Source organism: Drosophila innubila, assembly GCF_004354385.1.
Source record: "Drosophila innubila isolate TH190305 chromosome 3R unlocalized genomic scaffold, UK_Dinn_1.0 2_E_3R, whole genome shotgun sequence".
Classification (NCBI taxonomy): domain Eukaryota; kingdom Metazoa; phylum Arthropoda; class Insecta; order Diptera; family Drosophilidae; genus Drosophila; species Drosophila innubila.
The window spans coordinates 12,093,478-12,105,673 of record NW_022995380.1 but is presented as its reverse complement, the minus strand read 5'-3'; the positions used below and the strand labels follow the sequence as shown (position 1 = coordinate 12,105,673).

General features: G+C 35.8%; 1 protein-coding gene across 1 annotated transcript in view; it reads left to right on the top strand.

The window, feature by feature from the left end:
• Positions 1-12,196, top strand: part of LOC117789785 (neuroligin-4, Y-linked) — a 70,313-nt gene that overhangs the window by 44,495 nt on the left and 13,622 nt on the right. The gene's annotated exons all lie outside the window — the stretch shown is intronic.

Sequence of the window (12,196 nt, the reverse complement as noted above, 5' to 3'; positions counted from 1 at the left end):
GGCAGAAGAACCAAACACAAAGTGGCCAAATTTATGCAAAAAGCGTATAAGCGATTGTCTGCCTGTCTGTCATACTAACTGTGTGGACATTCCATCCGTTCTTGCGTTTCTCATTCTGATTATTTGTCATTATTCCATATGAGAACAGTGGATTAAATTGTTGATTTGTTTTAGAAAATTTTTTGGATAGTAAGATATTAATGATTAACTGAAAAAATTAACTTAATTGCTATGAATTTATATTTATAATTTACAGGGCTGTCTGAAAGATGCTGATTACATTTGAAATATGAATTAATAAAAAAATATTTTCGCTGTCTTTTAATATTTTATATAGTTCCTTCTACATACTTTAATACATTTAAGCCCATTGTTCTTTTGTTAATTCTATATAAACCACTCCTACCAATGTCTAAATATGTGCGAGGGCTCTTGAAAATTAATGACTGCTAAATGTTGATTTAGTTTTGAATGGGTAATGTCGAGTGCCGGCAATCAGTCATAAATGAAATCAATTTGTGAAAAATAGGGCGTCCAATTTAATTATGTATACCAAAACGGAAACATCTCTGAGGCTACAGCTAAGAAACTGCCGATGGTTTCCAAGGCTCGGGCAGCGGCCAGTACGTCAGTCAGCCAGTCAATCACTCAGTGCATCTGAAAGAGAGCTGCAATCACCCGTAGTCGACATGCCTGAAAATTACATTTTAATTAAAACGCAAAAAGGACTCACAACATCCGGAACGGGAAGGGTAAGAGAGGGAGTGGGGGAGAGAAAAAGAGAGGCCCTAATGAAAGCTATCAGGCCCAGTCTCTGGCTACAACACCTGCCACTGTAGACCAGCTACTAAAGGCACGTTACGCGATTTCTCCTAGCGCCAGCTGATTCAATTGTCTAGAGTTCAATTTAATACACAATTTAGCAGCACTCTGCGTCTGACTAACTTCAACCACAACTTGTCAGTTCACCATGCAGTCAGCCAGTGAGTCTGTCTGTCAAAGTTTAGACAATTTGCAGGCGCCATGATTTGATGTCTGACATAAGTTGCAACCGACCACGAAATCAATTATCAGCCGTACCCTTAAACCAGTTCGTATACCCTTTAAAATTCGAAAGTAAATAAAGGTTTTATTCAACTTGCATATTATTTAATTTAATCGAAATCAATTGCAGCATTGATAATATTATATTTATTAACATATCATAATACAAATATTTACTTCTAAGCTTGTATAAGGGTATTTAATCTGCAGCAAACCGTATATATAAAATTCCGTAACACAAAATTATTTTATTTGTAATTAAGTATTGATACTGTTTACCTCATTTGATTAAGTTAATTGTGTTTATTTACATTTGTTTAGCAAACACAACTTGCCAACTCACTCTGAAGATCAGGTGTAAAGTGTTAAGTTGTATGGTATTTTATAACAAACAGACTATATTGAGTTTGGACAAAAAATATGCTAATACACACGGCAAGATATTAAATGTTTGTGTTTAATACTGTCTTTCTAAGTGAATTAGGTCCTGGAAATTTGTCTGACTCAGCCAACGTTCTTAGACGTCTTAAAATATTAAATTACATTTTGATTGTTCACTGGAAAATAACCAATTACAGGCTTAGAACATAAACTGAGTGAGCTTTTATTTCTTTTCGCTTTCAGTACAAAAACATCCAATTAAACGAGGTTTTATTGAAGCCATGTAGGTCAAAAGCAAAAAGGGGCAACTGGGTCGCCGAGAAAAGATAAAGAAAATGTCAACGCACAATTTGAGCTGAGCATGAAAAATGTATAAAATATACGTAGAGAATCGTTGAAGTATGACAAAATTTACATTTGTCTGTAATTTGTCTTCGATGTCAAACACTTAAGTGTATGCCGAGTTCCAAAGGATCAGACAAGACTCTTTGAGTGGGCGGCCAGGTGACCTGTCTTGAAGTGTCACCTTGCTGAATTGCTAGATTTCATGTGAAATTATGACAAATTGTTCAATGACTGACTGGCCCCAAGGTATTCAAAAGTTGACCATTTTTTTTTTACTTTCTTCTGAGTGCAATGCGCGTATCAAGGACACCTAATTGAGCCTTGAGCTCTGTAAGTGGCAACTGAAAAGGAAAATTAAATGTCTGGCTTCTTAATTGGATGGCCAATTACATTTAATGTTATGATAGAATTTTAACCGTCTGCTTATCAGTTGTTCGACTGCTGTCTGATTTGGAAAAGAACCTCAACTGCAAAAAGTTATTTAAAGGACAACAAAAGGGTTTCATATATGCTTCGGGTCAGTCTTAATGTCCAAGTGGCAACCTTTCTGAGGCTCGAATTAAGCCTTTAGAGATTATAAATCTTAAAACGGTGGCAATTTATAACATTTTGACAGTTTAATGCAAATCGCCGCCGCAATAAAGCCAACAACTTAATGAGCCTTTAGATTGAGACGAGCCGAAGGAGTCAGTGCCTAGTCTGAGGATACCTTTAGTCGACAGCGGTATTATAGCAAATAAATCATTATTTATTTGACTGTCATGTCAAAATGAATAGCCGGATAAATTTACAAAAGCAAAAAAGAATGCCAAAATTATAAAAAAGAAATCCCCACACTTAATGCCAAAATTAATGAAACTTTTTTCAGACGAGGCTGTCTACGTGGATGTATGAATATGCCATGCAAAAGTTGAAAGTATACTATTATTGCCACATATTATATAAGAGCAACCAGGCACGCGTACACACACAAACACACACACACACACAAATGAACAAGGTTGCGGAAAGTTCTTAATAAATCTCTTGTGCCTTTTATATAGCATACTTTTGTGGGCAGAGCACTCGACACGACACGACACGACAGGACACGACTCGACTTGCTTTGGCTTAGCTTGGCTTGGACATGCAGCTAGTTTAATCTACTTGGACATGACAATAAAATTTATATCATCTTTCCTTTTCGCCTGCTTAGTGAAGTCCTTTCTCGCCTCTGTGGTTTTTATTTGCCTTTTGCTTTTCCTTCGCCTGCCTTTTCCCATCTTATTTTATTTTATTCGCTGGCTTTTTATGGCTGTTATTGTTGTTATTGCTGTTGTGTCGGTTGGCATTTTCTTTTAAATCTTGAGCTTGTTCTCGCTGCCAACTCAAAACAAAATAAGAAAATAAAAAAGAATTATAATAAAAACGAGAAAATGCCACATTAAGCATGATTTGCCGGTTTTCAAGGCAAAAGTCCTTTGGGCGGCCAATATCGGTCGCTCTTGAGTCCTTGAGGGCTTTACATTCGGTCAGCCTAAGGTAGCACCCCCCGCCCCCCTCCTCATCATCTGCTTTTGTGGTTGGCTGTGTGCGTTCGTGTACAAGATTTCAAGCTTATCAGCTGTTTGCATGTTGGCCATATTTTGTGCTTAACTGACTTTTGCCGGAGCATCCAAATAAATGAGCCGCCATTGTGTGGCATTTTGAGAAATTAATGTAATGTCATAATTTCTAATCTGCGGCATTTCCATGCGATTAACATTTGCTGGCATCACTTAATGGCGCGTAATAAGCCAGGTCGGCCATTGGCCAATAACCTTCTATTGCGCATCCATTGAGATTTATGTTGCAGTAAATACGTGACCTTCGTGCCTCCAAGCAACTGCAACATTTCAACACACAAGTACGCTCAGAAAAAATAAAAACCATAATGCAATTTTGTCAGATCGAACCAAACGCGCCACACAACCAATATCCTAAGCCTCTTCCACTTCCGCTCTTATAAATCAATGAGCCAATCAAGTCCCGGCAATCAGTAAAGTTTCGGTGCGTGTGCCAAATAAAGCAAACATTTCTATGTAACACTCACACGCACTGTGTGTCGCGGCAGTCACAGCCACATTAAATTGATATACGTCAGTAATATGTGATCACAATATCGTGAGAGTAAACCACAAAATATTATGGCAATGTAATCTTATAAAGAAGTTCTTAAGAGATTCTATTTTGATTGGTACTAGACACATTTGTCGTTTGTTTGTGAAATTGTTAATCCAAAAAACATGGAATCACAAATATTAAAAATGCTTAATTGAGCTGTTCTTCCAATCAAAAATTATGTAATTTGCTTAAAATGTGTCAATTGAAAGCGCACAAAAAATATAAGCAAAAATATCAATAAATATACATGTTCCAGGTTTTATTGTTCACACATTTCGTTGTAAAACCCCAAAATCCCAGTGCAGACATGTGTCAAACAACAACCTATCATACAATATGAATATGGCGAGTGTTGTGTATTTTATGCATCACGGCACTCTGCGGCTGTGATGATAACGGAAACGGAAATCGATGCACAGTCTGCGTGTTGCATAAGGGAAATTAAAAAGTTGTTCTGATATATAATAAAAAAAAGTTAACCAGCGAACAAGTCGAATACTCCATGAATAATATATACACTAAATATAATATAAAATTCACTTGAATCTTTGCACTCAACCAACAAAGACGAATAATATTTAAAGCGAAAATAAGGCATTAAAAAAACAAACCAAAGCACAACTAAACTTGTTACTTTGTCTATGAGAAAGTTTTGAAGCCAGATTTTTCAGCTGACTCAGATTGAAGAGCGAGAGGTTTTGTCTTCTTGAGGGGAAATTCTCTTTTCTTTCCTTTGGCGTACTCGTTGTGCTAATGCTTATTTCCCTGTGCCAGACAATTGCCAAAGAAATGTGGCAAAAGAAAATTTAAAATTACATTTATTACATTTCGTTTCGGTCCAAACTTTTCCAACGTAAGAATACGCTGTCAAGATTAAAGCGAAATTGTTGAAAATTCTCGAAAAGCTTCAAGCATTGACTTGTTTGTTACCCATACAATGACAAGAGGAACACGCTTCATTATGAATTTTTAATTCTCATCAATACAAAATTAAGAATATTATTAGACTAAGTGGGTGAGCAATAGCACAATAAATATTTAATCTCCCAGTGAAATTCTGAATAAATTTCTCAAACTAAATCCAGCCCAACCAAAAAACAGAAGAGCAACTGAAAAGTTTTTAATCTAAGCTAATTAAAAAGGCAATTTAAATGCAAACTAAGTGAAATGCGCATCCTAAAAATTTCAACTTAATTCATAAATTGCCATGCCATGTGACCGTAGAAGCGGTGCAGGGGTCGTGTTCACATCTCTTGCTATGTGCATTGGAAATGAAATGGTCCTGGGCCAAGCTTGGAGTATGCTCCCCAATTATGCAGAAATTCTATGCGAACCGAGTAAGCAAGTGGCTTGTACACTTGCCAGTAATAATTTCAAGGCTTTTCGTCTCAGCAATCTAAAATTAAATTTAATTATTTTTGTTCCGATTTAATTGGCAAAGCATTTCCATCGTGAGCTCTGTTAAAACAGCTTGCAAAAAAACATAAATCAAAATATTAATATGCAGAAATAAATATTAATAAATGGAAAAGGAACTGTGTACAATTTTGTATTTTAGCTTGCACTTATTTTCAAAAGTTAATAACCGCTCTGAAGTCTCAACAAATTCGTCGACACTCATCTCTTGGTTGATTTGTGTCGACCTTTGTGCTGTAAAGTTGAATATATTTTTAGCAACAACAGCGACAACAGTAATAACAACTATAACAAATTCGAGCAACTACCGACAAGTGCTGATGGAAAGCCATAAATAGTGTACAAAAAGAGGGAAAACTTTTGTTGGCTTTATGTTACAAACGAAGCACTTGCTTACATACTATAAGTATTGACTAAACTGAAATCGTTTATATCGATTGTTAAGTTATGCATGTTTGTGTGGGAGTGAGTGCTTATGGGTGTGTGTGCGACGACTACACTCAGAAAAAATCAAGATTTCCCTACGTATACGAAAGATATTTAAGTTCAAACGGTCTGAAAACTGTCTTAGTCCGGAAATTCCAAAACTGAGTACAAATATCTCATTTTAAGATTGCTTTTCGCAAGTCATGAAAACTTAAAATGAGATTTTTTCTGGGATACTTTTGTTATGATTTTATATAATCTGACTAAATTTGGTTAAAATCGGACTAAGACTGCTGCTATAGAAATGGTAAATCAGAGTTTTAGTTTTTCATGTCTAGAGTGGGTCGAGAAAACGTTAAAAAGGATCACAAAGAAGACCACCAAGAATCACGTCAAGATAATCAAAAAATTGGTAATTAATTAAATAATTGGTTAATAATTAACAACTAAAGACCTTGTCAATGCCTTTGACATTTCAAACGGATCAGTTAACACGATTCTAACACATTTTTTGGAGGTCAGTTTTTGCAAACCTTGTTTGGTATAAAGAAAAATCAGAATTTTGAAAAATATGTGCTCATTATTTGTGATTTTTTCGCCATACATTCCCTCATAAAAAAGGAGTGTAATAGTATTATTCTACAAAATACACCCGAAAATTGTCTATTTAAATATATTTACACATAAATTTATTCAAAACATAGAGGACATTTTAAAATCACACCTTTTAAGCATGAGAGTGGCTTACTGAAAATTGTGCAATTCTAATTCTCAACCCAGAAGAACATTTTGCTAGTGTCTTGTACGACTTCGACTCACACAGACTCTCACATTTACAAAGATCTTAACAACATACTACCTAAAGGCATGGCATAAAATATGCATCAAAAATTTGTCACACTTCAGCCGAATGGCCGAAAAGTTAACCTTCTCAATGGCCACTTGACCCAGAAAAATATACCCAAAAACACATACACACTCGAATGTATATGCACACACCGGCACACACACATGTACTACTACATATATGTTCAGCAAATAAGCATTGAATTTAAATTGCGCATTAAATGCGAAACTGCAGAATGTCCTTTCATCCTGGAATGACACTGCTGTGTGAGGATGTTTTTCAAGAAATTGATAAGTCAAACTTCATAATTAAATGTGCTAGCACTTTGTTGACATTTCTCACAGCTCAATTTATTCATAAATATTTCAGAGTAAACTAACCGCTATTAAATGATTTAAAATAAGTGCAAAATTTTTCCGAATTGAAATGGAAAACTTTGCAAAAGCTAAAACAAATGTGAATAAAAATCATGGCATGCACTTAGAGCATTACTATTCTGCAAATCCAAACCCCTTTTCCTTTCTCACTCGTTCTTTCTCTTTTCTCTTCCTTCCTCAAACCTTTAGCCGGTGTCTGTGCACTTAGCATGTCTCAGTCTAATTACAGGGCGTTACTGACTGCCATTTTGCATGCCACGTGTGCATTAAGTATACGCCACATGGCACGACGGCATGTTTACTGAAGAAAAAGTATCGAGACCTTAAAAACCAAACAAAGTGAACAGTAAGGAAGTTGAATTTCTAGTAATACACAACGGAATTACACAGATTGTTGGCAATTTTTATTATAAATTCAACATAGTAGAATTTTCAACACGCAGATGTGCAAGAAAGTTGAAAGTTGCTTCTTTATCTTAGGCTTAAACTAAACAAAACTCCGGCTAAATAATTACGCGACTCGCAAAGTGAATTATTTGAATGATTTGTTTTATGTAGAAATTTCTGATTCCTATCCATATTCTAGGCTTTCATTTCGCATGAAAGTTAATTTAGTGTAAATTGCTTTTCTTTGACTTTCTTGAAAACTTATTTAAGTATTTTCCAGCTTAAATAACACTTTAAAAGCTAAACTTATTTCACTACTAGCACATTTAGGTCACAGACTTTGGTTGTATTCAATATCTAAGCCAATACTCGCATATTCGTTTGCACACCATTAAACCTTTGTGAGTGGTAAACTAACGCACACATTCACGTATAAAGACACAAACAGTGTCATTTATTACCTTCCGTACACTTGGCTGCCAAACTGCCAGGGAACATATACAATATTTCATTATAAATTACACACGACTTACGTCAATTTGTTTTGGTGGCCGGCAATGTGAAGTTGGCAGCAAAAAGAAAAGCAGACAGGAATCTCATAAGTAAGCCATAACACTCACACACACACACACACACACACACACTTGCTTAACACTCGCCCACAACAAACACATGAGGGTTCAGTTTATTAGACAGCGACAGCAAAAACGGAAGTGCCCATAATTTACTAACGAAGCCTTAATAAAAATGCCCAAGAAAAAGGAAGCAAAATACGAGAGATAGGACACAAGACAGTCGACATAAGGGGGGGGGGGGAGAAAAGAGGGTTCGCCAGAAGTAAATTTATCAATCAAACTAGCGAAAAACGCTTTCGAATAGTTGTAGCAAATGGACAAGGGCAAAAACTTGAGTTGACGGCCATTAATATTTGACAATTTCCTGCCTCTGGATTGATGATGACCGCGAGCCTTGTGGCACGTGGCGCATGATTTGATTTTTGCTTATTTGCGTATATTACGTTTACGACTCGAAGGATATTGATGAGCATGCCATATGCGAGCTATCAATTACGGCAACAAAATAGAAAACGAAAAAGCTTCCCGCTCCTCACGAGCGTCATTGAGTGCCGCATATAAAAATATTATGCATACGCCATGTTAGCTGCCACATTGTAAGCGCATTTATCGCTTACACAAATGCAATGCGCAGCAAAAAGCAATGTGGAATGACAGAATACGGAATTGTGCTCAAAATGTAACTGGAACGCAATTATGTGGCACATTCTGCCAGCATAAACGACAGCACCCTGATGGATCGAGTCGAAGGTGGAAAATAGGTGGGAAAAACCTATTAAGCCAGGAAAAAGGTGTTAAAGCACTTGCTACGGCTTCGATTGCAGTGGCTGACTGGCAGAGCAGGCAACCAATTTTTACTTACATTTCCCCCATTTCTTGCTGCAATTTTCTTAAGCAGTTTTACGCCTGAACGCTGACATAATGCTGTTAACCGATAATACGTTGAAATTGAAAAGTGAGCGGAGGCCAGACCCAGTCGTGGCCGGAGTTACACAAAATCTCTTACGACAAATTGCATATTTCAATTTGCAACAACAGTGAAACCAGTTTGGTGTCCTAGAACTAACTGGGTTTCCATTTCTGGTCCTGACTTTTCTTTTCTCTATTTTTTTTTGTCGTGTTTTCTTTTTTTTTACCTCCTTGGGCCTGCACGATGGCAGTTAAGGGTTTTTAAGAGTCAGGTGTCTGCCGCATATTGGTTTGGTTAAAATCTGCTCACACTTTGGCGACTATGCAAAATGCAAAAGCAGAAGCTGTATGGAAGCAGCAGCTTTGCCTTGCGGTGAGATAAGCCAGAGTTAAGCTGATGCATGGGTTAAACTGTAAAATGTATTAAGATTAAGTGGCATTCAGCTGCTAGTTGCCAGTTACTTTAGCAGCTGCCACTACTCTCAGTTTCTACAGTGCTCTATTTCACCTTTAGGAGTTACATTATGTATAAGCAGAGTGTAAATCCAGCCGCCGAATCTTTAATTCTATTCTTTTGTAAGAAAATGCAGGAAAAAGATTATGAAAGACGTGTTCATTTAAAAAACATAGTCAGGTTTTAGCTCTGATAAAGGGATCACAAAGGAGCGCAAATTAACTGCATCAAAAGTGTGAAAGACAATCTGAATTGACTGAATAAGGCACTTGTTAAATGAAACTCCACATTTGTCAGCAAAAACCAAGCTTAAATTTCTCTTGTCTTTTTTTTCTTGTTTCAATTCCCATTTTCTTGAGAATATGTTATTGGGATTCAATCACTTCCTAAATCGATTAGGAAAATAGCATTTTTAGAGCAATTACCATTGAGCCCATTCTTTTTTGCTATAGTCAGCACATATATAGGATAGAAAGATCTTTGAAAATTTCGTAGGTGCAAATTTACAGTCCTAATGATTTTTGCCAATTATTGCAAAAGGCGTCGTTGGGTGAAAAGCACATTTCATAGAGATGACGCCTACAAGAGGTTTTTCGAAATATGTTGAGTACGTGTCGGTTAGTCATCATAATATTTTACATTTTTATGAAGTGCGAGACAGCGCTGAGGGCAAAGCAATAAAAATCTTATTTTGTGGGTTATAAAAGAGCAAGAGAACCAGCCAGGAATTAAAAAAAAAAAAAAAAACAGAAAAAGTTTTGTAGCATTTTTCATCTCCACTTTTCCTCGCTCATGCAAGTTGCCATTTGCTGAGCGTTTTAATGTTTTTCCCTTCGCTTTATTATTATTATTATTTCTTCTTTTTTTTTAATGATTTATCGGCATTTAAATGTGGCAAGAGTCAAGTGACGCATCGTAAACTTTTTGTGCGCCTAATTTAATGCAACAATTTTTGCTTTATAGTTGCTTTCCAAGCGTTTCCCTCTCTCTCTATGCCACAGTCTTTCTCTCTTTATCCTACACACTCCTTCTCCTTCTCATTCACTTTCGCGTTATCAGCATAGCAGCTGAGTTTGTATGTGCGGGTGTGTCTGTGTTGATGTGTGTATGAGTGTGTGAGTGTGTGTACATAAATGTAAATTGAGTTTGGCGGCTAAAGTACTTTGTAATTTATGACGTGCAATGTGCGTAAGGAGTCACGTGATAACTTCATACACACACACATACGTATATATACTTTGATATTTTTTTCTTTACATTTCTATGACTCTCTCTCTTTTTCTTTACTGGAAAACACTCATTATTCTTTTATGAGAGTGTATGTGTGCGTTTATTTATGACTATTTAGCCACATTTTGCATGACGAAATCATAATTTTGTGCCCTTCTCTCTTTCTCTCTTATTTTTTGCCAGCTATTTTGACATTTTGTTTGTTTCCTGCGGTTCTTATAAAAAATATGATAAGTACGTGCAATATATTAAACCTGGCAAAATTTGCGTGTTGAGCTTATTAACATTATCAAGCTTGGCATTTGTACTCAGATTATTTCAGATTAGATGCCTCATTTAGATCGCAACCTTAAGGACCTTGGCATCATATTTTTCTAGATTTAAAGGGAATTTTGTGAAGCAGAGGGATAAGCTTGGTGTTCACATATATTTTTGATTTATAACCGAAAATAGTGAAATATATAATCAATCAATTGACCGCGGAGAAATTTATTAAAACAAGAAAGAAAAATATTAAAAATAAACGAAAAGAAAAATGCACCAACTTTTTATCATGAGAAATTTGTGTTTGCTGAGTAGGTTAACAATACTTAATATTAACTTTAACTGGTATCCATTCAAAATGATTTAACTAAAAGCGTATGAAACTCGACAAAAAGCAATTCAAACATTACAACTTTTTCTCCAATTTGTAAGCACATTCAGTTATATAAACGCATGTTATATGTGACATAGGCAAACTTTTGCATTAAATTTGTTCAAAAGTTGCAAGTAAACTGTAACTTTCAATGACTTTTGCCATTCAACAGACCATTCACCCATACACTCTCACATATGTACGAGTATATTTGAATACACTCACATTTGTGCAAATAAATCAAATAAGTACTAAGCAACAACATTTTCTTTGCATTGCCTTTGACCAAAGTTAGTCTAACTGACATAAAAGCAAATGAAAAGCTTTTAAGTATTTACAGAAACATACACAAATATTAAATATAGACTTACCGTTTATTTATTAAATATCATTCGCCGGTAGTATAATCCTTGAAAATTCTCCATAAGAATTGACTACTTACTAAGCCCCGACTGTTGCAACTTCTCACGCCTTTCACACAGAACGACAGGATAGTTGGGAGAAATATATTAAAAAAAAAACAAGTTAGCCCAACTTAAGTTTTAAAGCCACGTCTATATGTAAATAACCCAACATGTTGTTTCACCTCTTTGCCTAACCACACAACACTCTTCCAAAGTTCTGAGCTGACAACTTTATATGTGCAATATTTTGAAGGGAAAACATGTTTTTGTTAATCTCCCCTCCCAAAAGCCCAATCAGCCAAATTTGTTCGATTGAATAAGCACTTTAAAAACAAGAAACGAAAAAAATAAAATAGTTTGAAAACTTTTACATAGCATAAAAATCGAAAAAAAAAAAGCCAGCGAATCGAACAGCATTAAAAAGGTGAAAAACTTAAGCGAAAGTAATAAACTACAAAACTGAAAATGCACTTTACACAGTGAGAAAAGTCTGTCCTCGTCTGACCTCTCCTGCCCTTTTTGGCCCTTTTCTGTGCTGTCTGTGAGCCAGAAGCTAAAAGCTTAAATTTAGTGCAATAAGTCGAAGGATAATAAAAATTCTACCGTGACCGTAACTGTGTCA